Source organism: Lactuca serriola, chromosome 2 (genome assembly GCF_051521515.1).
Source record: "Lactuca serriola cultivar US96UC23 chromosome 2, Lser_US96UC23_V15, whole genome shotgun sequence".
Lineage (NCBI taxonomy): Eukaryota > Viridiplantae > Streptophyta > Magnoliopsida > Asterales > Asteraceae > Lactuca > Lactuca serriola.
The window spans coordinates 172,004,077-172,030,283 of NC_136409.1; the positions used below are offsets into that span (position 1 = coordinate 172,004,077).

General features: G+C 32.9%; 1 long non-coding RNA gene across 14 annotated transcripts; it reads right to left on the reverse strand.

Annotated features, from left to right (window-relative positions):
- Nucleotides 1-13,642: 13,642 nt before the first annotated feature.
- LOC145087411 (uncharacterized) lies at nucleotides 13,643-18,260 on the reverse strand. 14 transcript variants are annotated; one of them, XR_013700792.1, is made up of 8 exons: nucleotides 17,624-18,260; nucleotides 17,466-17,544; nucleotides 17,063-17,174; nucleotides 16,864-16,898; nucleotides 16,715-16,774; nucleotides 15,806-16,244; nucleotides 14,242-15,722; nucleotides 13,643-13,936 (listed from the first exon to the last, which is right to left on the reverse strand). It is a non-coding gene; the product is annotated as an uncharacterized LOC145087411 (long non-coding RNA). The 14 variants fall into 14 exon arrangements; XR_013700795.1 differs by lacking the exon at nucleotides 17,466-17,544; XR_013700790.1 differs by having other exon boundaries at nucleotides 17,063-17,544.
- Nucleotides 18,261-26,207: the final 7,947 nt, after the last annotated feature.

Genomic DNA, 26,207 nt, shown 5'->3' on the forward strand with positions numbered 1-26,207 from the left:
AGTATGAAGGACTACAAGTTATGAGTTCTTAACGTTTATTAATGCTTAATATTTGCTAAAATAGATTAGTCTCGAGGACCATTGTTTAAGTATAAGATAAAATTGGACTACTCAGGCTATTACTTTCTAACTATTTTGTGCTTCTGGTTTCTCTGGATGACTGGACACCAAGACAAAAGATGTTATCCAATTAAATCGACCTATATGTTTAAGGGCATGAATTGTCACCTAAAATCCAAAATTTAACTTGCAAAAACGCATCACAAAGTCAGTCTATAATTTCAACCATAATATGAAAACGTTTCACTTAGATTAAGATCATATTCCTTAATTGTATGTGTAAAAACCATAGAACAATAGCCGCTAAATAGAAAGATAATGCAATACCTACAACATTTGAAAGCTGAAACTTGTTTTGGTTTCCCTAATTAACCTCTTCATCACAACCTCCAGACAAAATAAATATAAAATTATATTAACACATAACAATAATCACAAGTCTTTTTTTGTGCTTCTAAGGTGTATGTATAACAGGGACTTGAGAAATGTACCACGAAATTATACCATTTATTTTTTCCAACAACTTCCTAATAACTAAAGTTAAATACATCAAGTTCCTTCCTTGTTTGCTTTTAGGTATAAAATTGTTGATGGGTTCTGAATCATCTGATATTGTCACCAATCTTGAGCTGCTTGACTTCCTATTGCTCTGCAACTTTGACTTTTTTGGAGTTTCTTCCTTTGCCACAGAATTCGCGAGCATTACTAATTCCATTGTTGAGTTGGTTCACTTTTTTTGGCAAGATTCGAGATGGTGGAGATTCTAGCAGCAATTGAAGGTTCTTTTTGTCCTTACAGGTTGTATTAACTATTAACCCTGTTTCCCTGTATAACCAGTTTCATTTAATGTACACATAATTGGATCAAGAACAATACACCACCCATGATACCAAGTAAAATGCATCATTTACATTACCATTCATGACAATATGATCTTATTGAACCTGTTTCTCTGTCTCGATTAATACGATTAATTAGATCTTCTAGAGTATTGACTAATGTGATCTTATTGAACCAATGTCCATGGTTTGATATTATTGGCTTCAAAAAAGTTCAATGAAAAATGAATTTTATTTTCAAATATAGTATCTGATACCCCAAAGTGTAGTTAGCTCTTCGGCAATGATGGCTTCATCTCCTGAATTTTGACCTCCATCTCGAGCAGTTTCCTTTCCTGTACTTGTACTTGTGGTGTTATGGTTCCTTGTATTTTCGTGTTTTGGGAAATTACCTTTTCTTTATGGTGTTAAACAATGTTTGAGAAATGCAGGCTTTGTCTCTACAAGCATTGGAATACTTGTTGAATGACTCATTGATCATGTTAACAGAGCAAGCAAAGAACCGAATTTTCACAAGTTGTTTATGAATTTCCTTGAGGAAGCTAATTCAAAATAGCTCATCGAATAAATAGTTTGAGAAAGCAATCAGAATTTCAAGGTATTCTTTTCTACCTTATTCATTGATGGATTTAAATATGGTATATAAACCTGGAGTAATTTGTTATTTGGGAATGCAACAGGTTCTTTTAAGGTCTGAGCTCATACAGACCCGTTCAGAAGAGCGTTTATTGCTCAAGAATCTTGAAGCCTGGCTCGGATTGATTACAATTGGAAAAAACAGAGTTCTACTGTCCCCCAACCTTTGGATTGCAAATTCTTCCAAAGATCCAAAACCCTCCTCATCTCTAAGAATTGGTCGAGCCTGCATTGCATTGTTTATTTAGTATTCATAAATGATTTATATTTTACTATTCATAAATGAAGCAAACTAACGCCCCACATTGGGGAAAGTCATATAGTTTATGAAAACGACGCAATGTGTGACCGAGTATGACTAAAAATGAAGTATATTGCTTATTTATTAGAAAGAGTTTAGTAGGTTGTTATTTCCTGCAATATGCATTAATAAATATAATTTCAATTGATGTTTAAGCATATGCATTAGATTGAAGTGTACCTACTACAATCAATATGATAATTCTTTATAAGAAGCCAAAAACTTTTGAATAAGTTTACTCTTTGGATATACAATAAAGTTTAGTTTGTAAAGACACATAAGTTGCATAACATAAAAGGAAACTTACTATTGAAATGTTATGAACACTTAACGTGATAGGGCAAAGAACTTCATCTGAATTTCTATTTCCGAGCAAGACTGTGAAAATATATTTGTTCTTGTTGCTATGTTTTCCTCCGATTTTCGAGACATAGGTGGATACGTTTGTCTTTGTTTTATTTGCGTATGCTCCTTTAAATAGCAATGCTATAACGGCTATAAACGTCAATATTGAAAATCAAATAGTCATGTTCCAACGGTAACATTTTGTAACGGTCATATTTTTCAAGTTGAGGGAAAGTGGTCGGAAATTCATCTAAATTGTGTGTGTAAATGTAAAGATAGTGACAATCAAACAATTAAGTTACAGCAATACCATTTTATAACGGTCATATTTTTCAAAATTGAGGAAAATGGTAGAAATTCAAATAAATTGTGTGTAAATGTAAATATAAGGGAATTCAAAAAAATGAAGTTACAACGGTAACATTTTATAACGGTCATATTTTTTTAAATTAAAAAAAATGAGCGGATATTCATAAAAATTGTGTGTTTAAATATAATGATATTAAGTTACACCGATAATATTTATAACCATCATATTTTTCAATTTGAGGAAGAGGGTGGAAATTCATCTAAATTGTCTATGGAAATGTAAAAATATTGAAAATCAAACAATCTATTTACAACTGTGACATTTTACAACGGTAAACGATATTCAAATTGAGGAAAAAACCGTGTCGATATTCATATAAATTGTATGTGTATATGTAGAGATATTAAAAACCATGTAGAAATGATACAATGGTTACATTTATAACGGTCATAATTTTCAAGTTGAGTAAAAGTGTGTGGATATTCATCTTAATTGTGAATGTAATCTAGATGCTATATTGGTAGAGATATATGTTTAACACTAATATTTATAATAATAGTCAATGTTTTAATAAATGAATTTATATAGAAAAAATAATTTAATAAATACTTGATAGCACTCTGGCGTCAATGATGCTTAGTTGAAGTCAATGATGCTCGGTTGAATTTTAAGTATATTTAAGATAACGGAATGATGTTTGAGAAAACCGTCTTTTTTCCTATGAATATTGAACTTTAAGGAGGATTTGGAAACGAGTGAAACGAATTAATTTAAAGCCCATATTTAAAGAGTCGTACACACACACACACACACACACACACACACACACATATATATATATATATATATATATATATATATATATATATATGGCTACCTTCAATGAAACATTTGATGGTCGTTTCTTGCACCTGCTTTGCGAGGAAGAGAAGATCAACATTACCTTCAATGAACTTTTGAGTGCATATCAAGAAGATGACAATGAGATTATTAGAAATCTATAGAAAATGTTGATGTGTATTCAATCCCACAATCCATTGGAAATCAATGAAACATATTTTAGTAACAAAATCTGAATATTGTACAACCAAAAGTGTGTTAAACCATTTGCGGTGTTGAGATTGGTTACCACATGATGTTTGAGATAACTGACCCTGTGAAAATGTTGTTAAGGTGTCTAAAATAAGTAACCAAAGAGGAAGGTGTGCGATATAAGAAATTGAAGAAGTATGTTCAAGAAACTATGTTTTCGGGTCCATTGTCAAGCATTGTTGGATTGCTTATTGTTTTTTAAAGCAAATATATATCCGCCAGTCTTATACAATTCTAAGGACAATGAAGGAAGATATAAAGAGAAAATGTAATTGCAAAGTGAGTATGGATTAGTGTATGAGAGCAAAGAAATATGCTTCAAATGAGTACCTAGGTGGGTTAAAGATCACTATTGTGGGATTTGGGAATATTCATACGAAGTAAAGAGATCAAACCCAGGGAGTACATAGAATATGGATGTGAACATGATGCCCCATCGAAGTAATTACTTCAGTGACTATTATGTTTGGGTGTGTGAAATATGGTGGATCAATACATGTAGGAAAGTTATTTGTTTGGATGGGTGCATCTTGAAGGGTATATACAAAGGCATCAAATGAGTATGAAGGACTACAAGTTATGAGTTCTTAAAGTTTCTTAATGCTTAATGTTTGTTAAAATAGATTTGTCTCGACGACCATTGTTTAAGTATAAGATTCAATTGGGCTACTCAGACTATTACTTTCTAACTATTTTGTGCTTCTGGTTTCTCTGGATGACTGCACACTAAGACGGAAGATGTTATCTAATTAGATAGACCTATATGTTTCGGAGCATGAATTGTCACCTAAAATCCAAATTTAACTTGCAAAAACGCATCACAAAGTCAGTCTATAATTTCAACCATAATATGAAAACGTTTCACTTAGATTAAGATCATATTCCTTAATTGTATGTGTAAAAACCATAGAACAATAGCCGCTAAATAGAAAGATAATGCAATACCTACAACATTTGAAAGTTGAAACTTGTTTTGGTTTCCCTAATTAACCTCTTCATCACAACCTCCAGACAAAATAAATATAAAACTATATTAACACATAACAATAATCACAAGTCTTTTTTTGTGCTTCTAGGGTGTATGTAGAACAGGAGCTTGAGAAATGTACCACTAAATAATACCATTAATTTTTTTCCAACAACTTCTTAATAACTAAAGTTACATACATCAAGTTCCTTACCTGTTTGCTTTTAGGTATAAAATTGTTGATGGCTTCTGAATCATCTGATATTGTCACCAATCTTGAGGTGCTTGACTTCCTATTGCTCTGCAACTTTGACTTTTTAGGAGTTTCTTCCTTTGCCACATAATTCACGAGCATTACTAATTCCATTGTTGAGTTGGTTAACTTTTTTTGGCAAGATTCGAGATGGTGGAGATTCTAGCAGCAATTGAAGGTTCTTTTTGACCTTACAGGTTGTATTAACTAGTAACCCTGTTTCCATGTATAACCAGGTTCATTTAATGTACACATAATTGGATCAGGAACAATACACCACCCATGATCCCAAAGAAAATGCATCATTTACATTACCATTCATGACAATATGATCTTATTGAACGTGTTTCTCTGTATCGATTAACACAATTAATTAGATCTTCTAGAGTATTGACTAATGTGATCTTATTGAACCTATTGCCCTGGTTTGATCTTATTCACTTCAAAAAAGTTCAATGAAAAATGAATTTTATTTTCAAATATATTATCTGATACCCAAAAGTGTAGTTAGGGCTTCATCTCCTGAATTTCGACCTCCATCTCGAGTAGTTACCATTCCTGTACTTGTGGTTTTATGGTTCCTTGTCTTTTCTTGTATTGGGAAGTTACCTTTTGTTTTTGGTGTTAAACAATGTTTGAGAAATGCAGGCTTTGTCTCTACAAGCATTGGAATACTTGTTGAATGACTCGTTGATCATGTTGACAGAGCGAGCAAAGAACCAAACTTTCACAAGTTGTTTATGAATTTCCTTGAGAAAGCTAATTCAAAATAGCTCATCGAAGAAATAGTTCGAGAAAGCTATGATAATTCCAAGGTATTCTTTTCTACCTTATTCATTGATGGATTTAAATATGGTGTATAAACCTGGAGTAATTTGTTATTTGAGAATGCAACAGGTTCTTTTAAGGTTTGAGCTCATACAGACCAATTCATAAGAGCGTTTGTTGCTCAAGAATCTTAGAGGCTGGCTGGGATTGATTACAATTGGAAAAAACAGAGTTCTACTGTCCCCAAGCTTTGGATCGCAATTTCTTCAAAAGATCCAAAACCCTCCTCATCTCTTAGAATTGGTCAAGCCTGCATTGCATTGTTTATTTAGTATTCATAAATGATTTATATTTTACGATTCATAAATGAAGCAAACTAACGCCCCACCGTGGGGAAAGTCGTATAGTCAATGAAAATGATGCAATGTGTGTAAGAGTACGAGTAAAAATGAAGTATATTGCTTATTTATTAGAAAGAGCTTAGTAGGTTGTTATTTCCTGCAATATGCATTAATAAATATAATTTCAATCGATGTTTAAGCATATGCATTAGATTCAAGTGTACCTACTACAATCAATATGATAATGCTTTATAAGTAGCCAAAAGTTTATAATAAGTTTACTCTTTGGATATACAATAAAGTTTAGTTTGTAAAGACACATAAGTTGCGTAACATAAAAGGAAACTTACTATTGAAATGTTATGAACACTTAACGTGATAGTGCAAAGAACTTCATCTGAATTTATATTTCCGAGCAAGACTGAAAATATATTTGTTCTTGTTGCTACGTTTTTCTCCGATTTTCGAGACATAGGTGGATATGTATGTCTTTGTTTCATTTGTGTATGCTCCTTTATATAGCAATGCTATAACGGCTAAAAACGTCAGTATATAAAATCAAATATTCATGTTCCAACAGTAACATTTTATAATGGTCATATTTTTCAAGTTGAGGGAAAGTGGCTAGAAATTCATTTAAATTGTGTGTGTAAATGTAAAGATAGCGACAATTGAATGATTAGGTTACAACAATAACATTCTATAACAGTCAAATTTTTGAAAATTGAGGAAAACGGTAGATATTCAAATAAATTGTGTGTAAATGTAAATATAACGGAATTCAAAAAATCAAGTTACAACGGTAACATTTTATAACGGTCATATTTTTTTAAATTAAAAAAAATGTGCAGATATTCATAAAAATTGTGTGTTTAAATATAATGATATTAAGTTACACCGATAATATTTATAACTATCATATTTTTCAATTTGAGGAAGAGGGTGGAAATTCATCTAAATTGTCTGTGGAAATGTAAAGATATTGAAAATCAAACAATCTATTTACAACTGTTACATTTTACAACGGTAAACTAAATTCAAATTGAGGAAAAAGTCGTGTCAATATTCATATAAATTGTATGTGTACATGTAGAGATATTAAAAACCATGTAGAAATGTTACAATGGTAACATTTAAAACGGTCATAATTTTCAAGTTGAGTAAAGTGTGTGTATATTCATCTAAACTGTGAATGTAATCTGGGTGCTATATTGGTAGAGTCATATGTTTAACACTAATATTTATAATAATAGTCAATGTTTTAATAAATGAATTTATATAGGAAAAATAATTTAATAAATATTTGATAGCACTCTTGTGTCAATGATGCATAGTTGAAGTTTGAGAAAACCGAATTTTTTTACTTTGAATATTGAACTTGAAGCTGGATTTTGGAAACGAGTGAAACAAATCAATTTAAAGCCCATATTTAAAGAGTCGTACATATATATGGCTACCTTCAATGAAACATTTGATGGTCGTTTCTTGCACCTGCTTTGCGAGGAAGAGAAGATCAACGTTACCTTCAATGAACTTTTGGGTGCATATCAAGAAGATGACAATGAGATTATTAGAAATCTATACAAAATGTTGATGTGTATTCAATCCCACCATCCATTGGAAATCAATGAAACATATTTTAGTAACAAAATCTGAATATTGTACAACTGAAAGTGTATTTAACCATTTGCAGTGTTGAGATTGGTTACCACATGATGTTTGAGATAACTGACCCTGTGAAAATGTTGTTAAGGTGTCTAAAATAAGAAACCAAAGAGGAAGGTGTAGGAGGGTGTGCGATATAAGAAATTGAAGAAGTATGTTCAAGAAACTATGTTTTCGGGTCCATTGTCAAGCATATTTGGATTGCTCATTGTTTTTTAGAGCAAATATATATCCGCCAGTCTTATACAATTCTAAGGACAATGAAGGAAGATATCAAGAGAAAATGTAACTGCAAAGTGAGTGTGGATTAGTGTATGAGAGCAAAGAAATATGCTTCAAATGAGTACCTAGGTGGGTTAAAGATCACTATTGTGGGATTTGGGAATATGCATACAAAGTAAAGAGATCAAACCCAGGGAGTACATAGAATAGGGATGTGAACATGATGCCCCATCAAAGTAATTACTTCAGTGACTTTTATGTTTGGAGGTGTGAAATATGGTGGATCAATACATGTAGGTAAGTTATTTGTTTGAATGGGTGCATCTTGAAGGGTATATACAAAGGCATCAAATGAGTATGAAGGACTACAAGTTATGAGTTCTTAAAGTTTCTTAATGCTTAATGCTTGTTAAAATAGATTAGTCTCCACGACCATTGTTTAGGTATAAGATTCAATTGGGCTACTCAGACTATTACTTTCTAACTATTTTGTGCTTCTGGTTTCTCTGGATGACTGGACACTAAAACGGAAGATGTTATCCAATTAGATAGGCCTATATGCTTCGGAGCATGAATTGTCACCTAAAATCCAAATTTAACTTTCAAAAACGCAGCACAAAGTCAGTCTATAATTTCAACCATAATATGAAAACTTTTCGCTTGCATTAAAATCGCATTCCAAACTTGTACGTGGAAAACACATAGAACAATAGACACTAAATAGAAAGATAATGCAATGCCTAAAACATTTGAAAGTTGAAACTTGTTTTGGTTTCTCTAATTAACCTCTTCATCACAGCCTCTAGACAAAATAAATATGTAAGTAGATTAACACATTACAACAATCACGAGTCTTTTTTGTGCTTCTAGGTTGTATGTAGAACAGGGGCTTGAGAAATGTACCACTAAATAAAACCATTAATTTTTTCCAACAACTTCTTAATAACTAAAGTTAAAAACATCAAGTTCCTTCCTTGTTTGCTTTTAGGTATAAAATTGTTGATGGGTTATGAATCATCTGATATTGTTACCAATCTTGAGCTGCTTGAGTTCCTATTGCTCTGCAACTTTGACTTTTTAGGAGTTTCTTCATTTGCCACAAAATTCACGAGCATTACTAATTCCGTTGTTGAGTTGGTTAACATTTTTTGGCAAGATTCGAGATGGTGGAGATTCTAGAAGCAATTGAAGGTTCTTTTTGTCCTTACAGGTTGTATTAACTGTTAACCTTGTTTCCCTGTATAACCAGTTTCATTTAATGTGCACATAATTGGATCAGGAACAATATACCACCCATGATCCCAAGGGAAATGCATCATTTACATTACCATTCATGACGATATGCTCTTATTGAATCTGTTTCTCTGTATCGATTAATACGATGAATTAGATCTTCTAGAGTATTGACTAATGTGATCTTATTGAACCTATTGCCCTGGTTTGATCTTATTGGCTTCAAAAAAGTTCAATGAAAAATGAATTTTAATTTCAAATATAGTATCTGATACCCCAAAGTGTAGTTAGCTCTTCGGCAATGATGGCTTCATCTCCTGAATTTTGACCTCCATCTTGAGCGGTTACCTTTCCTGTACTTGTGGTTTTATGGTTCCTTGTCTTTTCTTGTATTGGGAAGTTACCTTTTGTTTTTGGTGTTAAACAATGTTTGAGAAATGAAGGCTTTGTCTCTACAAGCATTGGAATACTTTTTGAATGACTCATTGATCATGTTGACAGAGCGAGCAAAGGACCAAATTTTCACAAGTTGTTTATGAATTTCCTTGAGAAAGCTAATTCAAAACAGCTCATCGAAGAAACAGTTCGAGAAAGCTATGAGAATTCCAAGGTATTCTTTTCTACCTTATTCATTGATGGATTTAAATATGGTATATAAACCTGGAGTAATTTGTTATTTGGGAATACAACAGGTTCTTTAAGGTCTGAGCTCATACAGACCAGTTCAGAAGAGTGTTTGTTGCTCAAGAATCTTGGAGGTTGGTTGGGATTGATTACAATTGGAAAAAACAGAGTTCTACTGTCCCCCAAGCTTTGGATCACAAATTCTTTCCAAAACCCTCCTCATCTCTTAGAATTGGTCGAGCTTGCATTGCACCGTTTATTTAGTATTCATAAATGATTTATATTTTAGTATTCATAAATGAAGCAAACTAACGCCCCACCTTGGGGAAAGTTGTACAGTCTATGCAAATGGTGCAATGTGTGACAGAGTATGGGTAAAAATGAAGCATATTGCTTATATTGTTAGAAAGAGTTTAGTAGGTTGTTATTTCCTGCAATATGCATTAATAAGTATTATTTCAATCGATGTTTAAGCATATGCATTAGATTGAAGTTTACCTACTACAATCATTATGATAATGCTTTATAAGAAGCCAAAATTTTTGAGTAAGTTTACTCTTTGGATATACGATAAAGTTTAGTTTGTAAAGACATATAAGTTGCATAACATAAAAGGAAAGTTATAATTGAAATATTATGAACACTTAACGTGATAGTGCAAAGAACTTCATCTGATTTGATATTTCCAAGCATGACTATGAAAATATATTTGTTCTTGTTGCTATGTTTTTTCTCCATTTTTTGAGATATGTTTGTCTTTGTTTCATTTGTGTATGATCCTTTAAATAATAGCGGCTAAAAATGTGAGTGTTGAAAATCAAATGGTCATGTTACAACGGTAACATTTTATAATGGTCAATATTTTTCAAAATTGAGGAAAATGGTAGATATTCAAATAAATTTTGTGTAAATGTATAGATATTAAAAAGTAGATAGTCAAGTTACTATGGTAACATTATACACGGTCATATTTTTCAATTTGAGGAAACGTGTTTGGATATTCATCTAAATTGTGTTTGAATATGTAAAGATAATGAAAATGTAAAGATATTGAAAATCAAATAGTCAAGTACAACATTAACGTGTCATTTTTTTCAAGTTGAGGAAAAGTGTTCGGATATATATATATATATATATATATATATATATATATATATATATATATATATATATATATATAGTGTTAGGTTCAAATGTTTTCACTATCTATTGTGTGCCTGTATCATTGATTCTGGACCAATCATTTTAGTTATTTTAATAAAGTAATTAATGCTTATTAAATGCTGAAGATGTAATTAATATCTATTATATCTTCAACATGTAATATGCATTAATTACTTTCTTAAAATAACTAAAATGATTGGTTCATAATCAATGATACAGGCACACAATAGATAGTGAAAACAAAATAACCTAACCCTATATATATATATATATATATATATATATATATATATATATATATATATATATATATATATATATATAAATTGTGTAATCTTTGAAAATCAAAGTGCTCATCAGTCTGGTTTCAGTGCTTCGCCAGTCACGTGCTCGCTCTTGGCTTTCAACAAAGCAAAATTGAATCCTCTCTATTTGTTTTGTAGAATAGTCCCAATACAGCTACCTTTGCTATACGTGGATGACATCATTCTTATTGCATCACCACCAAGCCTTCTGCAGTGCATCATCACCAATATCGACAATATCGGCGCCATTTATATGTCTGCAAACCGAGTTCCGCACTAGCGAACCAAGCACATGGAGCTTGATATTCACTTTGTTAGGGAAATAGTCGCCATTGGTCAAATTAGAGTGTTGCATGTTCCTTCCCAAAGGCTTGTCATTCCCTCTCTTTTTCGAGTTTCGCTCCAGTTTGAGCATTAAAGAACCCCCTCCCCTCTCAAATTGTGAGGGCATATTAGCACATGTGTTATTGTATTAGCCTTAGTATATTTATTCGGCTTTATTGTATTATGGACCACTATATGTATTGTTCTGCTATATATTTACCTTATGAATTGAGAATCATTCAAGGGAAAACAACTGTCTATTAAATATATGTAGTAAAGTTATGTTTGAATCAGTGCATCGTATGCAAAGGCTTAATGAGTACGAAAGACCACAGGTTATGATTTCTTAAAGTTTCTTAATGCTTAATGGTTGTTAATGTTTAATGTCAATATGCTTAATGTTTGTTAATCTAGACTAGACTGGATAGACTAAACATTGTTAAGTACAAGACCCAATTGGACTACTCAACGACTAATTTGGATCAAACTACACATTGCTAATGCATATTGTTGCTTGTTTTGTAATGCTTAATACTATTTTTTTTGCTAAAATCACATTAATCTCGGACCAAAATGAGACTAGGAGGTCGTAATGTTTAATATGGACATTATTATCCTGACTCTGATATAGCTCTAGCTTTTTATTAATCTATTGCATTGTATAACTTTTATCTTAGTTTGTCTTAGGTGTTGTTTGATATAGGGATGAGCTTTCTACCCGAAAAACTGAACCATAACCGATTGGAACCGATTAGTGGTATTCGGTCTGTTTCCCCTGATGCATCATGTTTTGGGTTCCAAACACATTCTTAGATAGCACACTTTCTAGTAGAACCGAACTGGAACCGGTTAGTGGTATTCGATCTGGTTCTCGGTTCCCCGTTCACTCTTTTATTGGTTTCCGGTTTCGTTCCGGTTCGGGAACCCTTTGTTCTGTGCGGGTCGGTTCTGGACCGGTTTACATCGCTAGTTTGATATGTCTCTTACAGGTAGCCATTAGACCAAACATTTTAATATCACAGTTAGTTAGAAGCCTCTGATCCAAGCTCCTGTGGAATGCCTCTTTTCCTCTTTGAGTTTTAATCAATCAGATTCAATCATCAACTATCAAATAGCCATTTAATCTCTTTGAATCTAGGAATGTGTATGATGCATTTATATTTGACATTCATTCGAACCATAAGTTGGTCAACCTATTAGTTTCTAACTAACATAACAAATTTCAAAGAGGCAAACAAGTTATATTTTATACTACCTTCACATAATCAAAAGGGGAAAAAAACTAAACTTTAGTGATAAAACCTCAAAAAAGTTTGATGTTCCTAACCTAGTGTTAAGTGGAACAAACTTAAAAACAGGTCAATATTTAATTAACTTACATCAATATGTTATCCTACTAAAATTGCATCAAAATGCACCCTAGTCCATCTTTTAAGCATTGCTATAGACCATAAAGCCTTCCTAGCTACTATGACTTAAACCACAGGATGGGCTTTCTTTATGCAAACTTGTAAGAAGACTTCCGAGAAACCAGAGGGGATTATCAGACAGTTGTTATCGGGATCATGTTGCTGCCACTTTGAGTAGACCTCCGGTATAGATTCTATTGACAAAACTGTCTTGTTGTATTTTACAGTCAGCTGATACACAAAAGCATCATCAAATGTACTTGGACCTACGAAATCAACATCGAAAACTCTTCCATGTTTATGAATGCCATGGTTGAGGATGAAGATGACCCCTTCATTCTGTTCTTGAAGAATTATGTGCTTCTGGTTTCTCTGGACACCAAGAAGGAAGATGTTGTCGTAGGTGAATGAAGTAGCATAAGCTTTATGGTGGAATCTGAAATGGCCGTACATGATGTTGGAGGAACTAGTAAACTTGCAGGAGGAAAGAGGACAGACACATGGAGTGTTGGGACATTTCTTTTCATGCTCGGATTTTTTATGGTAAACTAAAGTCTCGTTGCATCCAACCCACTTATTTTTGCAGTCGACTCCCCGTTTGATAATTATTGATTGAGAAAGTGCTGACTGAGAAAGGTCTGTCTGAGTAACATATCCTGACTGAGTAAGAAACCATGTTGTTTGATGTTATATCTGACTGAATGTGCTGACCGATGTAAAATGACCATTTTACCCTAATACTTTATACGGTGATGGATAATAATAATAATAATAATAATAATAATAATAATAATAACTAGCTGTGAAACCCCGCTCCGCGGGGTTCGGTTAAGACCAGTAAAGTATGTTGCTATTGTCTACAATTTGGTCATTTACAAATAGATAATAGTCAAATATGTTGTAGTGTGACACTAGTTGTACAAAGTATGTTGTTGAATTGTTAAAAGTACAATATGTTCAAAAGGAGAACATTGTCTTAGATCAAAAGAACATACTTTAACTGGACCAGACCACTACTCAACTGATCTGTTAAATGTTCTTCCTGGATGTTTACATCGATAAAAAAAAACCCTCCAGCCTGCAAGTGGGAAACAAATGTGTGAATGCAATAGATAGCAACATGCTTCCATTTCTTCCTATTGGAGCATTGTACTTTGGAAAATATCTACAAAATATATGTTTTCTTTAACAAAAAAGGTCATTAAAACCCAAAATTTACTTGGGAAATTAATATTCTCCAACAGCATCAGCATCATCATCACAATTGAAACCCAGTATAATTTTTGAATAATTGTACAAGCATACAGAGAAATTACATACATGAAAAATCCAAATAAAATATAATCAAGTATTGAATGAGGTAAACTAAAGTGGAATGAGTACCTTAATTGGCTCAGGCATTTTAGCGAACGCGTTGTGGGCATGCATGTCATAGGGGTTCAATTTTCTAATCAGTTTCGATCCAGAACCTGTAACTTTGAGCAACAAAACCAACTTCCAAATAAAATAGACAAACGTTCTTAAACTATGTCAAATACTCAGAAAACAATGTAAGAAAATCATACCTACAATTGATTAATTCAGTTCGCTTGCTTTGGAAGCTAGGATTGGGACCATGCTTGGCATGGGTCCGAAGGAATTTTTTTTTTGGGTTTTTGGCAAGTTACACCTTTCCACTTTCCACAGTGATGCCAAAAAACTCCTCTGTTTTATATTTTGCACCAGATATAATTTATATTTTGCACCAGATATAGATATTTCACCAATTATTTACAATAAGGTTAGTCAACCATGAAAATAGTGTATAGGATCAAATCCCTTGCAAGCAGATAAACTAACATTTCACCATCTATCACAAATCTCAAGGTCTGCAATGGCCTTCTTGTGGGGGAGTAATAGGGCATACACCTTTATAATCAAGATTACCCTGCAATAAGGTTATCTTTTTAATATCTATTGTAAAAAATCTTTAGAAAAAAGAGAGAACTACATACCTTAAAATTAGTACAAAATACTTTATCTTTATGTTTTCGTCGTTCAAGAATCCAATTATGAGATCAACATTTCTGTTAGCAGCTTCATTAATTGTGAATATATAGTGGTTTGGTCAGGTATGATGCTCAAGCATCTAAATTTATTTATATAAACACGAATAATAAAAAGAAAGGATTAGATCATCTAATCCAAAGTTAGAGAAAAGTAAAATGTGTAAACATGTGTAGATATGTACCTTTCCATTGTTGCCAAATTCTTTCTTTAAGACTCCTATAGCACCGGGGCCACAAACAACATGCGTAAAATCTCTAAAATAATATAATGTTTTATTATATCTGTTGGCTTTCTATTGGGAACCCTTTTGGATCTTTTCATTTGTTTCTCAAATAAAAGCCAAATACACAAAAGACAACTTTTTGGGGCTAATACTGAAAAATTAAGCTATATTCGTAACCGAAAATGTAATTTACTCTTGAATTTAACTACTCAGCTTTTAATTTTTTAAAAAGGACCATTATTATTTATCGTGCCCTTGGACCAAAACTGGGAAAAAACAGTAAACCACAGCAACCAATAATGCAAATATCTCTTAATTTTACTATCAATCTATTTTCTAAATTATAACTTATTCTTTTTTACTTGTCTTGAAAAGTATAACTTTTTAAGCTATTTCACATGCAAGATGACCATTTTGTCATTGGCCATGACACTTTTAGTTCCTTTTTAAATTTTTTTTGGTAGATACTAATGTTCTTCATACGAATTTATTATGAGTATAAATTTATAAGTTGCCTAAGAACATGTTGTATTACCTTTACACATAAGAACTCTTCAAAATGAGAACTTTTCAGAAAGCATGATGTCAGAATCTGAACAAAAGAGACATTACAATAAGTAAAAATTGAAACAAATCAAAAAGTGCGTTTACTATTAAAGATAAAATAAAACCAACCAAAAGAGCTTGATTTTCAGCATCCACATTTTCCAGAAATACCCTTCCATGTAATCTTTGCTTGGGAGATTAGTCAAAGTAGAAGTTTGTTAGGATGATTTTATGAAAAAAGTCATCGCCATCGAAGCACAAGACCTGAACAAAACGCCCATTTGTAATTACATCAACCTTATTTATACTCGTAACAGTTAAATAACTTCATTTCATTATTGAACTTTAATGTTATTTTTTCAAAATAACGGAAGGAATAAGAGTAGAATTCTACAATGAACAAATGAATATGCAGTCCTTTTAAAAAGGATATGAATAAGCATATATAGGATGGGTCATCATATGATTTGATTCTTTGCCTATATGTTTATAGCTACTTAACTTTCAATAACTTTACAGGGAAATACCCAGGAAGCTTGCTACTCTTCCACAAATTCTGCATCTTCGTCTGCAAGATAAACCCTCAAAATTAAGAAAAATGATTTTTTTTATTTGGGTATTCGGTTTAGTCGGGCATTTAGACAAACACGTGGTGGGCATGGATAGAAAGACATATCAAATCCTCTTCATTCGTGTTGGATTGATTCCAAATTACGAAAAAAGGATTTAAGGACAATATACATTCCAGTACCTAAAATTTAGATTCCAAGAAAAGGCGTATTTTACAAAATACATATTCTAATTACTTAAATTTGTAATATAACCACTTCATCCTGCAAAATATACATTCCAGTAGCCTAAATCTGCAACCTTTTTGATTGAAACTCCAAAATATTCTGAATTTAGGAAGATAGTACCAACAAAAGTTTCAGAAAGTATGTAAGAAACTCAACTGTGCTACCAACGAAAGTCAAAATGTTGAAAGATTTGGATGTGAATCTGTGATAAATTAGCATAGTGGGGAATAAAGATACATGCCTGATCAAAAGCAGGAAAAATGTAATCTGCAAATTGAATTTCTGCTATAGCTCGATTCCCCTATTACAAAATTATTATTATATATAATAAGTAACTGTATGAAAAGATGCAGAAAAGGATTTTCGAGTACAAAATTTTAAGGAACTTACCATTGCTGGTAAACAATACCAAATCCAACAATCCCCTGTTGTAAAAGAACGAATCTTAAATCAGAAACACCATTTTTTTTATTTGTAGTGATTGGCATATCATAAGATTCCCAATTATTTCAAGAAATGAAAAACTTCATGACGATTTTTGTTGGTTTAAAAAGTCAAATTGTGAGAGATTTTTTATCGATGAAGTTACCTGTTTGCATAGAGGGGTCTTAAAAACCCTATGTTTACCAAATTGATCAGCCAATCTAGTTGTGCAACGGAAGACGCCACCAAAACCCACATCTTCCCCAAATATCTAAGAACTGTGATTCCAAATGTGTAGTTTTCGTTCCCATTTTAGTTTAATTTTTTATGATATGGTAATAGAAATGAAAAATCAGTTAAGAATCCATGCTAATTTTATAATTCCATTAGGAAGAGGGGATTCTATTAAACCTACATGGCCCACATGTGAAGAATCAGACATAGGAATCGAGTAATTAGACAAAAATGATCATTCAACAAAATCGGAAAAAGGAAGGAATAATATATCCGGATTCAGACATAGAGTATTATAATTATAATTAAAGGAGGTAGCAAAAGTGAAAAGGTACCGAGGATCAGAATCTAAAGCTATTTGAAGTGCTTGATTGACTGTAGTGCAAAATTTTATAGATTTCCCCGTTCCAGTTCCTGGTTGTTACACCAGACCATCAACAGAACTAAAATTAACATGTGTTTGTTTAAATTAACATGTAATGGGACCACATACTGAAATCAGATATTCACGGCGACATCAAAGAGAAATCGGAAATTCGAAATCCACAGCAGCTAGTCTGAATCGATTGTGCGTTGGAACCGTCAATGGAGCGATGGTGGTGGTGAAATCCGGTAACTTACGCTGAAATACAACAACGCCAACCCTATGGTAAGTGGTTTTTGTTGGGTAGAAAGGTTGTGGGGTATAGGGGTAGGAAGGTTCGATGGAGAGAGATGGTGAGTGTGTGTTGTGTGAGCGTTTAACATCTACAGACATGTGGTATAGTGTAAGGCGTAAGGCCATGAATCAGGGTTTCTTCAGATTGAAGGATCGAGAAACGGGATTTGGTTCCCTAAAAGCATATTATCGAAGTTGTTGGCAAATTCCTTCGTGGGAATACAAAAATACATAGACGGAGATCTTGCTTTCTTTCAGTACTTTCTGCGATGGACTGCAACATGGACCAGCCGAGGTCGTTTTTAGAGGGAGATGGAGGGGAAGACAGCAAGAAACCCTAAGTTTCTTTGTCTGAAACCTTGGTAGGTCTGTTTGAAACCTTGGTAGGTGGTGGAAGTATCGTGAAGGAAACAGGACGAAAACAGGTAAACTCCACGTAAAGGCCAGGGAAAAAAAACACGTATAAAATAGGAAGATGTGTCAATGACCAGAAAAAAAAACACATAAAAATTAATTAAATAGAAGGGGATCAGTGAAAGACAACATAAGCAAAATATAAGGGCAAAACGGGACAAAAATCAGGCAAGTGTACTATAGCTAAGATGCAAGAATTTTAATATATAGTATAATAATAATAATCAACAATGTGTTAGTAATCTATTAAACCACATATAAATATACGATTACTAAAGATAAGTATCTTTAATTTATATATTATTAATATATGAAATTATAACAATTTAAAAATAAATTCATGGTAATTATGAGATTATTTTTAGGTGTATAATCCAAAAAAAAAAAAAAAACAAGTGCCCGTATTGGGCTTTTCTTTTCCTTTCAAAGCCCTAAGAATCATTAAAGAGAAAAGAGGCATCGACTTATCTCCAATTCTTGGAGCCCTTCGGTTGACCAGGTAAAGAGACAAGAAATGTGGAAATCGGTCCAACCAAGAGAAGCAAAGTAATGACAGAGAGGCAAGGTAAGGTCGGAGATGTAAAGCGTCGGTGTCGTCAAGACATGAAGGTGTAGCATCAAACCCATGGTTGAAGCGATGGTGTAGTGGTGGAATTTCCTTCCTCGACAAATCTGCCATCACCGGAGGAAGCTCCACCATAATTACCTTCAATTTCCTTCCTTCTTGTCTCGATCGAAGACCACAAAATCACCCCCACCTGTTGTGTGCTCTATTCGTGTTTCTTTTTCCCTTTCCAGGGATTAAATTGATGGTTGTGAAGGAGGATGAGGGTGGTGCTGGTTCAAGGGCAATGGTGGAATGGATTTCAATCAAAATCAGTCAGCAAGTTTTTTTGTTATGACCGAGTCAGACATTGTTGACCCAATCAGATGCAAAGCTGAAGCATATCAAACATATGGAACTGACGAGCCATACAATTTTGTCTGATCTGACCCAATAAGATCCAAATCAAACAGGGCCTAACTCTAGGCCTCTTTTCGATCATATCTAGGATAAATGTAATGATAAAACCTATTATTTTTCAAGTACTCCTACTTTCAACAAAGCAGCCAAAACAAATTCATGTATAAAAGTTCTTTGCTAATACACCAATCAACTAAAACAAATTCATGTATACAAGTTCTTTGCTAATAAAAACCAAAGTTATATATGTCATAATAATATAGATTTGATCAATGTCATGTGTCCTTTTTAAAACTTAGGTAACGTTTTTTTTCAAATAATTGATAAAATTATTGTAGTATTATTGATTACTTGTTGGAGTTTTCACCCTTGTCACTACGAATATTCATGGATCACGAAGAAAAGACTAAATATCACATATTTACTTATTAATCCTTACTTGCTACTTTATTTAATAATTATATTTTTTATTTTCTTTAATCTAATAAAATAAACGGGTTCACAGATTAACCAATACAATTATTTACAAACCCAAACACAACTCGTATAATAAACGGGTTGGAGGGTCAGAAAAACTCGAAACCCCTTTATGTTCGTGTTGTGTCGTGGGTCTTGTTGAAAATTGTCATCCTTAAGTTTACTTATACTAATCAAAATTATATGTTCATATATACACATTAATAAAAGGGATAATGACTTAAAAGGGTAACATACTATTTGATTTGTACATATTTGGTCACTGAGTTTTTTTTTTTTCATCCACATTTACCCCTTAAACTTGTTAAACTGTACACATTCAATCCTTATGACCTGTTACTCCATGTTAGCCGGGAAAAATAACTTGATAGGGTAATATATTTTTCATTTTGTACACATTTAGTCCTTAATATTTTTGTACATATTTAGTCCTTAACATTTTTTTTGTTTCAAAATAAGTCATTTTTTACTCATTCAGTACTTATGAATGATTTCTTTAGGTTTTTTTACGACATCTTACGTGAGACAATCATTGATGAGGTGCTTGGGTTGTTGATGCTTATGTCCAATGCGATCTCGACTGCTTGGTTACGTAAGTCTTGAGGTTTGGCTTAGGTCTTGTATTTTGAACATTATAACTTCTTCATACGATATAAGATTTTAAGGATCTTTATACACGTCTTCATTTTTTGAGTCTACTACAACTTTCATTAAGATTACTCCCGTTAAAATGTAATATTTTTTTACTAACAATTTTATAAAAAAAACATACATACATGCATTCATAAAAAACGTATGGACAGGGGAAGACGCAGTAATACATAGTAGGTGTTGCCGATACATGAAAATAGGTATAAACGTAAAAAAAAAAAAAAAAAAGCGAAAAATTTTCCACCGCGAACAGAAAATCAGGTGTTGTCGGTGCAACACCGGGACCATACTAAATCCGCCACCGCATATGGATATAAAAATTGTAAGTAAAAATATATTATTTTTTAATGGGAGTAATCTAAATGAAAGATGTAGTAGACTAAAATACGAACGCATGGATATAAAGATCGTTAAAATCCGAGATCATATGAAGAAGTTATGACGTTCAGAACACATGACCTAAGCAACCAAGTAGTCGAGATCGCGATGGATATAAGCATCAAAAGCTCATACACCTCATTAATGAATGTACCACGTAAGATTTCGTGAGAAAAAACTAAAAAATCATTCATAAGTACTGAATGAGTACAAAAAAATGACTTATTTTGCAAAGAAAAAAAAAGGACTAAATGTGTACAAAAATATTAAGGACTAAATGTGTATAAAGTGAGAAATATATTACCCTATTAAGTCATTTTTACCGGGTAACCTGGAGTAGCCGGTCATAAGGATTGAATGTATACAGTTTAACAAGTTGAAGGGGGTAAATATGGACGAAAAAAAAACTCAGTGACCAAATGTGTACAAATCGAAAAATATATTACCCTTTTAAGTCATTATCCCTTAATAAAATAAGGTATTGTTTATAAAAAGGTTAAAATGTAGTAAAAAATTATTCTAGGTTTATCTTCATTTTCTTATTTGTGGTTAAAGTCACAAAAATATTCACTCTTAGAAAACATAAATTTCAAGTATTTATTTATGATTTTAAGAGATATGAAACAACATATAAATGAAAACAAAGTTAATTATATATTATTGTAATTAGTTATTGAAAAGGGTATATTAAGGATAACTAAAAAAAAAAAAGCTTTATAAGCTTGCTCAAAAAACTACTCCGACTAACTTTCGAAAAAAAATAATAATAATAACTTATAAGTATTTCTTTGGAAAGGGAACTTCCGTGACAAGGGTTCTGGACCAGCTTTCGCGCATCAACTAATCCCCTACTGTAGACATAAGTCTCATGCCCTAAAGTCACTACAGACGGACCTCAATGGCCACATGGCCAAATAGTGTTAGGATTTAAATATGAGTCAATAAGTTATCAATCATATTTTTCACATGCCATACGAAGTCACCACAACCCAAGTGGTTAACTTATAAGGCATAATTTCGTATATGCCCTTGCTAAACAACTAAATATCATATTTACCCAGCCTAAATTCTAAATATCGTATTTGCCCTTCTTAATGTTTTATAATATCATATATACCCAAATATATTTTTTTGTTAATTTTTATTGATTTATAATCCTTTTTTGCCATTTTAAAATCACTAAAACTAAAAACAACAATCAAATGGACAATATTGCCCTTCCTTTACAAATCACACATTTAATTCATTGGCTCTCAAATTCAAACAAATTTAATTCATGTAATTCCTCACGATCGCAGTTCTAAATTGCAATACAATAATCAAACTCCAATGCAACCTGCCACATACCAATTATAGGACAAATAAGAAAGCATGATCATGTAATCCTTTTGAATAATAAACACTCACATGCAGTGTGAATAAAAATATAATCCTTTTGAAAAATGTTCACCTTCTTTGTCCATTTCCGAACTCGTTCAAAAGATTCCTTAGCCTCAAACATTTGTAGTTGATTTTCATCAAAATCTACCAGCTTTCTAAAGAAAAAGCTATTGAAGAAATGGATACTTTCATCAGCAGGTTTGATCTTCTTCAGGTAATAAAAACTAAAACAATAAAACTCAGTTTGATGTTAAAGTCAACAATGGTATCAGTGGTAAACTTCTTTAGATGCAACAGCTGAAAGTCTCTTTTAGATATAGAAATAGAATCATAAAACTCTCTAGTCAGAACTCCATTTAAAATTAAGCTTTTCACTAACTTTTGGAGGAAAATCATATGTCGAACAGTGTGAGTCGAAGACCATGGAAAATGGTCGGAATTGGAATCCAATTCCACCCTAAAACCCATGGAGTTCAATTCACATATCCTATATTCTAATTTAGTCCACTTGCAGCTCGTTGAGAAATTTTTTGAAGGCATGGTTCTTTCGATTTCAAGCATGTATATCTTTGAACAAAATCATAATGAAATAAACTAGTGATTAAATTTAGGGATAGTATATGCCAGAGAGACATGAAAGAAGTTGAACAATTGAATCTATATTCATGTTAATTCATCTTGATCGCAACTATAAAAGAATTTGAAAAATTGAAATTAGGAACCCTAAAAACGGAATTCGCATTCTAGATGATTGAATATTTTGCTTTCTGATGAATACCTGAATCTCAGATATAATATGCGACTTCGAATAAAAACTGGTAATCGATCGATGTAGCATACGAAGTTGATCGGCGTTGAACATAGGCAAATAAGTATATGCAATCGGAAGGAAGAAAAGGATGCAAAAAACGTGTTGTATTGGAATTTAGACCAAGGGCATTATTGTCAATTTACAATGTTTTTCTTAATTATAGTGATTTTAGATTATAAAAAACAATTATAAATCAATAAAATTTAACAAAAAAATAGATTTGGGTATATATGATATTAAAATACATTAAGAAGGACAAATACGATATTTAGAGTTTAGGTTGGGTAAATATGATATTTAGTTGTTTAGCAAGGGCATATATGAAATTCTGCCAACTTATAATGACTTTTTGGTCTAGCAAACATGACAATCCAAAAAAAAAAAACTCGAAAAATAAGGTAGTTATAATGTATTAAACATAGCCTAACTCCATCATAGATCACCCTTGTCGTGTGTGAATTTATGGAAGCCTAACTCGATCAAACACCACTTTTGTGTTGTTTTATGGAACCTAACTCCATCATCATTTTGCAACGTTTGCATTTGCTTTCTCTATTCCCTTGTTTTGATTATCTTTCAAGGGTTCTCTACAAATTTGAGATGTACGATGCTAGTTGGTTACTTACGACTTTAATTGTTTTAGTCCTACAACGAAAAGTAGGCCTCTTTTTCCATGATTACTTCAAGAATTTGATGTGATCTTTTGTTTTATTGGAAAACACATAATGAGCTCTTACTATCTTACGAATGTGAGTGATTTGGAGATGACATAAATTTTAATATTTAATTGTAGTTTTCAATTTTGATTTGGGTTATATACGAAATATTACAATATTGATATCTATCTTTTTTTTTTGAACCGGCAATATTATTAATAAAGAAAATCTACCTACTAGCAAGTAGCTAGATAGGTTGTTTGTAGGTTGTTTGCATACAGTAGTTCAAATACAGAGAAGAGGGGATAAGACCCATGAATTCCAATCTATACTACTTTTATCTCCTCTATGTTTCACCCAAACAATACGTTAAGGACTTTGTAGCAGCCACAATCCTCTCCGCACTCACATCAACCTTTTTAAATACTCGATCATTCCGGGCTTTCCACAAGGACCATAAGGCTCCGAATAATATCATAGTTAGAATGTCCTTCCTTTTGGGACAGTTACCCCAATTGGAAGCATAATCGATGATGTTCTGTACTGATTGAAATTCATTCACCGGGAGCCCACACCAATGCAAAATAGATTGTAGTACTGACCTCGCCATTGTGCATGAAACAAGGATATGACCACTCGTTTCGTCTGAAGTTTTACATACATCACAAATCGTTGATGCTAAATCAATTCCTCTGTTTTTGGGAGCCACCGCTGAAGGAATTCGATTTTGCTTCGCTCTCCAAACAAAGCCCAAGACTTTTTTTGGAATTAAACGAAGCCATGGGAAGTTCCCGTCATTGACAGGAAAGGAGGCCCTTTCAATTCTATCTCGAAGAGCAGCTATACATTTCTCACCATCTTTAACAAAGGAAGATACCCAAGAGCCATTGTTCTCATCATAACGCATTACGTCTTCGAAGGGAATATTGATCTTCTCCAACTTATTTCTGTTTTTTACTATGTTATTCCATACACTACTCCAAGGGTTTCTAGCGCGCAAGCGGTTAGACTCTCCCATCAGTTTGTGAATTCCAGTGATGATCAATACCCAAAAGGAGTGGGGCTCATTTTTAACCGTCATAGCCATTTAGTTAGTAATGCCAGGTTTAAAGAACGGATTAAACCGATACCCATACCACCAACTGATTTTGGAGTTGTCAATTTATCCCAAGCCACCCAGTGAATGGTATTTTTACATGTAGGGCCTCTCCAAATAAATTTCCTACGAATTGTTTCCATGGCTTTGATGACACCGGTGGGGACATCGAATATGGACAGGAAGTATGTGGGAAGACTTCCAAGTACAGCTTTAGCAAGAGTGACTCTACCACCAAAGCTAAGATTTTTCGCCTTCTAAATTGAGAGTTTTGATTTCAGCTTATCCAAAATTGGTTTCCACGCAGCTATACGATTCATATTAGAACCTACTGGGACACCAAGGTAGGTGAACGGTAAAACTGTAGGTTCACAGCCAAGAGGTGATGCCCAATTAGAAACCTCCTGGGGTGGGACGCCAATACCATAATAGATTTGGAGAAATTGACTTTTAGTCCAGAAGAGACATAGAAGCACCTAAGTATTCTGGCCAGATTAGCGATGTTACGCTGTGACCAATCACCCAAAGAATAGCGCATCGTCTGCATATAATAGATGAGATACACAGATGCTAGAATTTGGAATATGGACTCCGTCAAAAACACCATTGGATGTTGTTGATTTCATTGCTACATTGAGGCCCTCCATTGCAATGATAAACAAGAAGGGGGAAAGCGGATCCCCTTGCCTTACTCCTTTTGACATCGTGAATTCGGCGGTAGGACTTCCGTTAATAATGATCGATGCTGATCTAGCTTAATCAAGACAGCCTTTTATCCACAAACGCCATTTACACCCAAAGTTCATTTGCTCCTAATCAAGATAACCCCAATTGACTGAGTCGAAAGCCTTATTAAGTCGGCCTTGAATAGAAGAATTTTATTTCCATTCGACTTAGCCCATGAGCACATTTCATTTACAATCAGTGGCCCCTCAAGTATTGAATAATATTTTTGAATGTTTTACCTTTTTTGCAATGAATGTTAGATATTGATGGTGGTGTTGAAAACTTGCGTTTTAATTTTGAGTGTACATATGGTAGAATATAATTTGGTAGGATTTTTAATTGGCATTGAGCACATGTATGCTAAATAAACGGAATATGTTAGGGGGGAGTTAATTATTGAAGTTGTTGAATTTGATAACCTAAGCTTTTGGCTATATATGGTTTTATCATTTCATCAGTTCCGATAAACCAATACTAGTTGTTCGTTTCCCTATTTAATATTTAGTCATATTTCTCTGTAATGCAGGTCTTCAAAATACATGTAGTCAAACCAATCTCATAAGATATTTGTTTGGTTGATCTTTCCCGCTTAATTTTCCATTAGATGTGTGCAAAAGAACAGATGAACATCTGCATCCTGTTTTGATAATAAAAATAATAATAAATAAATTAATAAATAAAAGATTAATTAACTATCTTGATAGAGCTGGAACCGTCACTGTCCATGCAACAAGCCCAACAGCAAGGGTTGCCCATCCAGAAACATCATACTTTAAATCACTCTTTTTCTTCTCCTTTGCATTGTCCTACAACCCATAAAGGTCATGAAATAATATACGAATGGAAATCAAAAAGTAAGTTGAAAC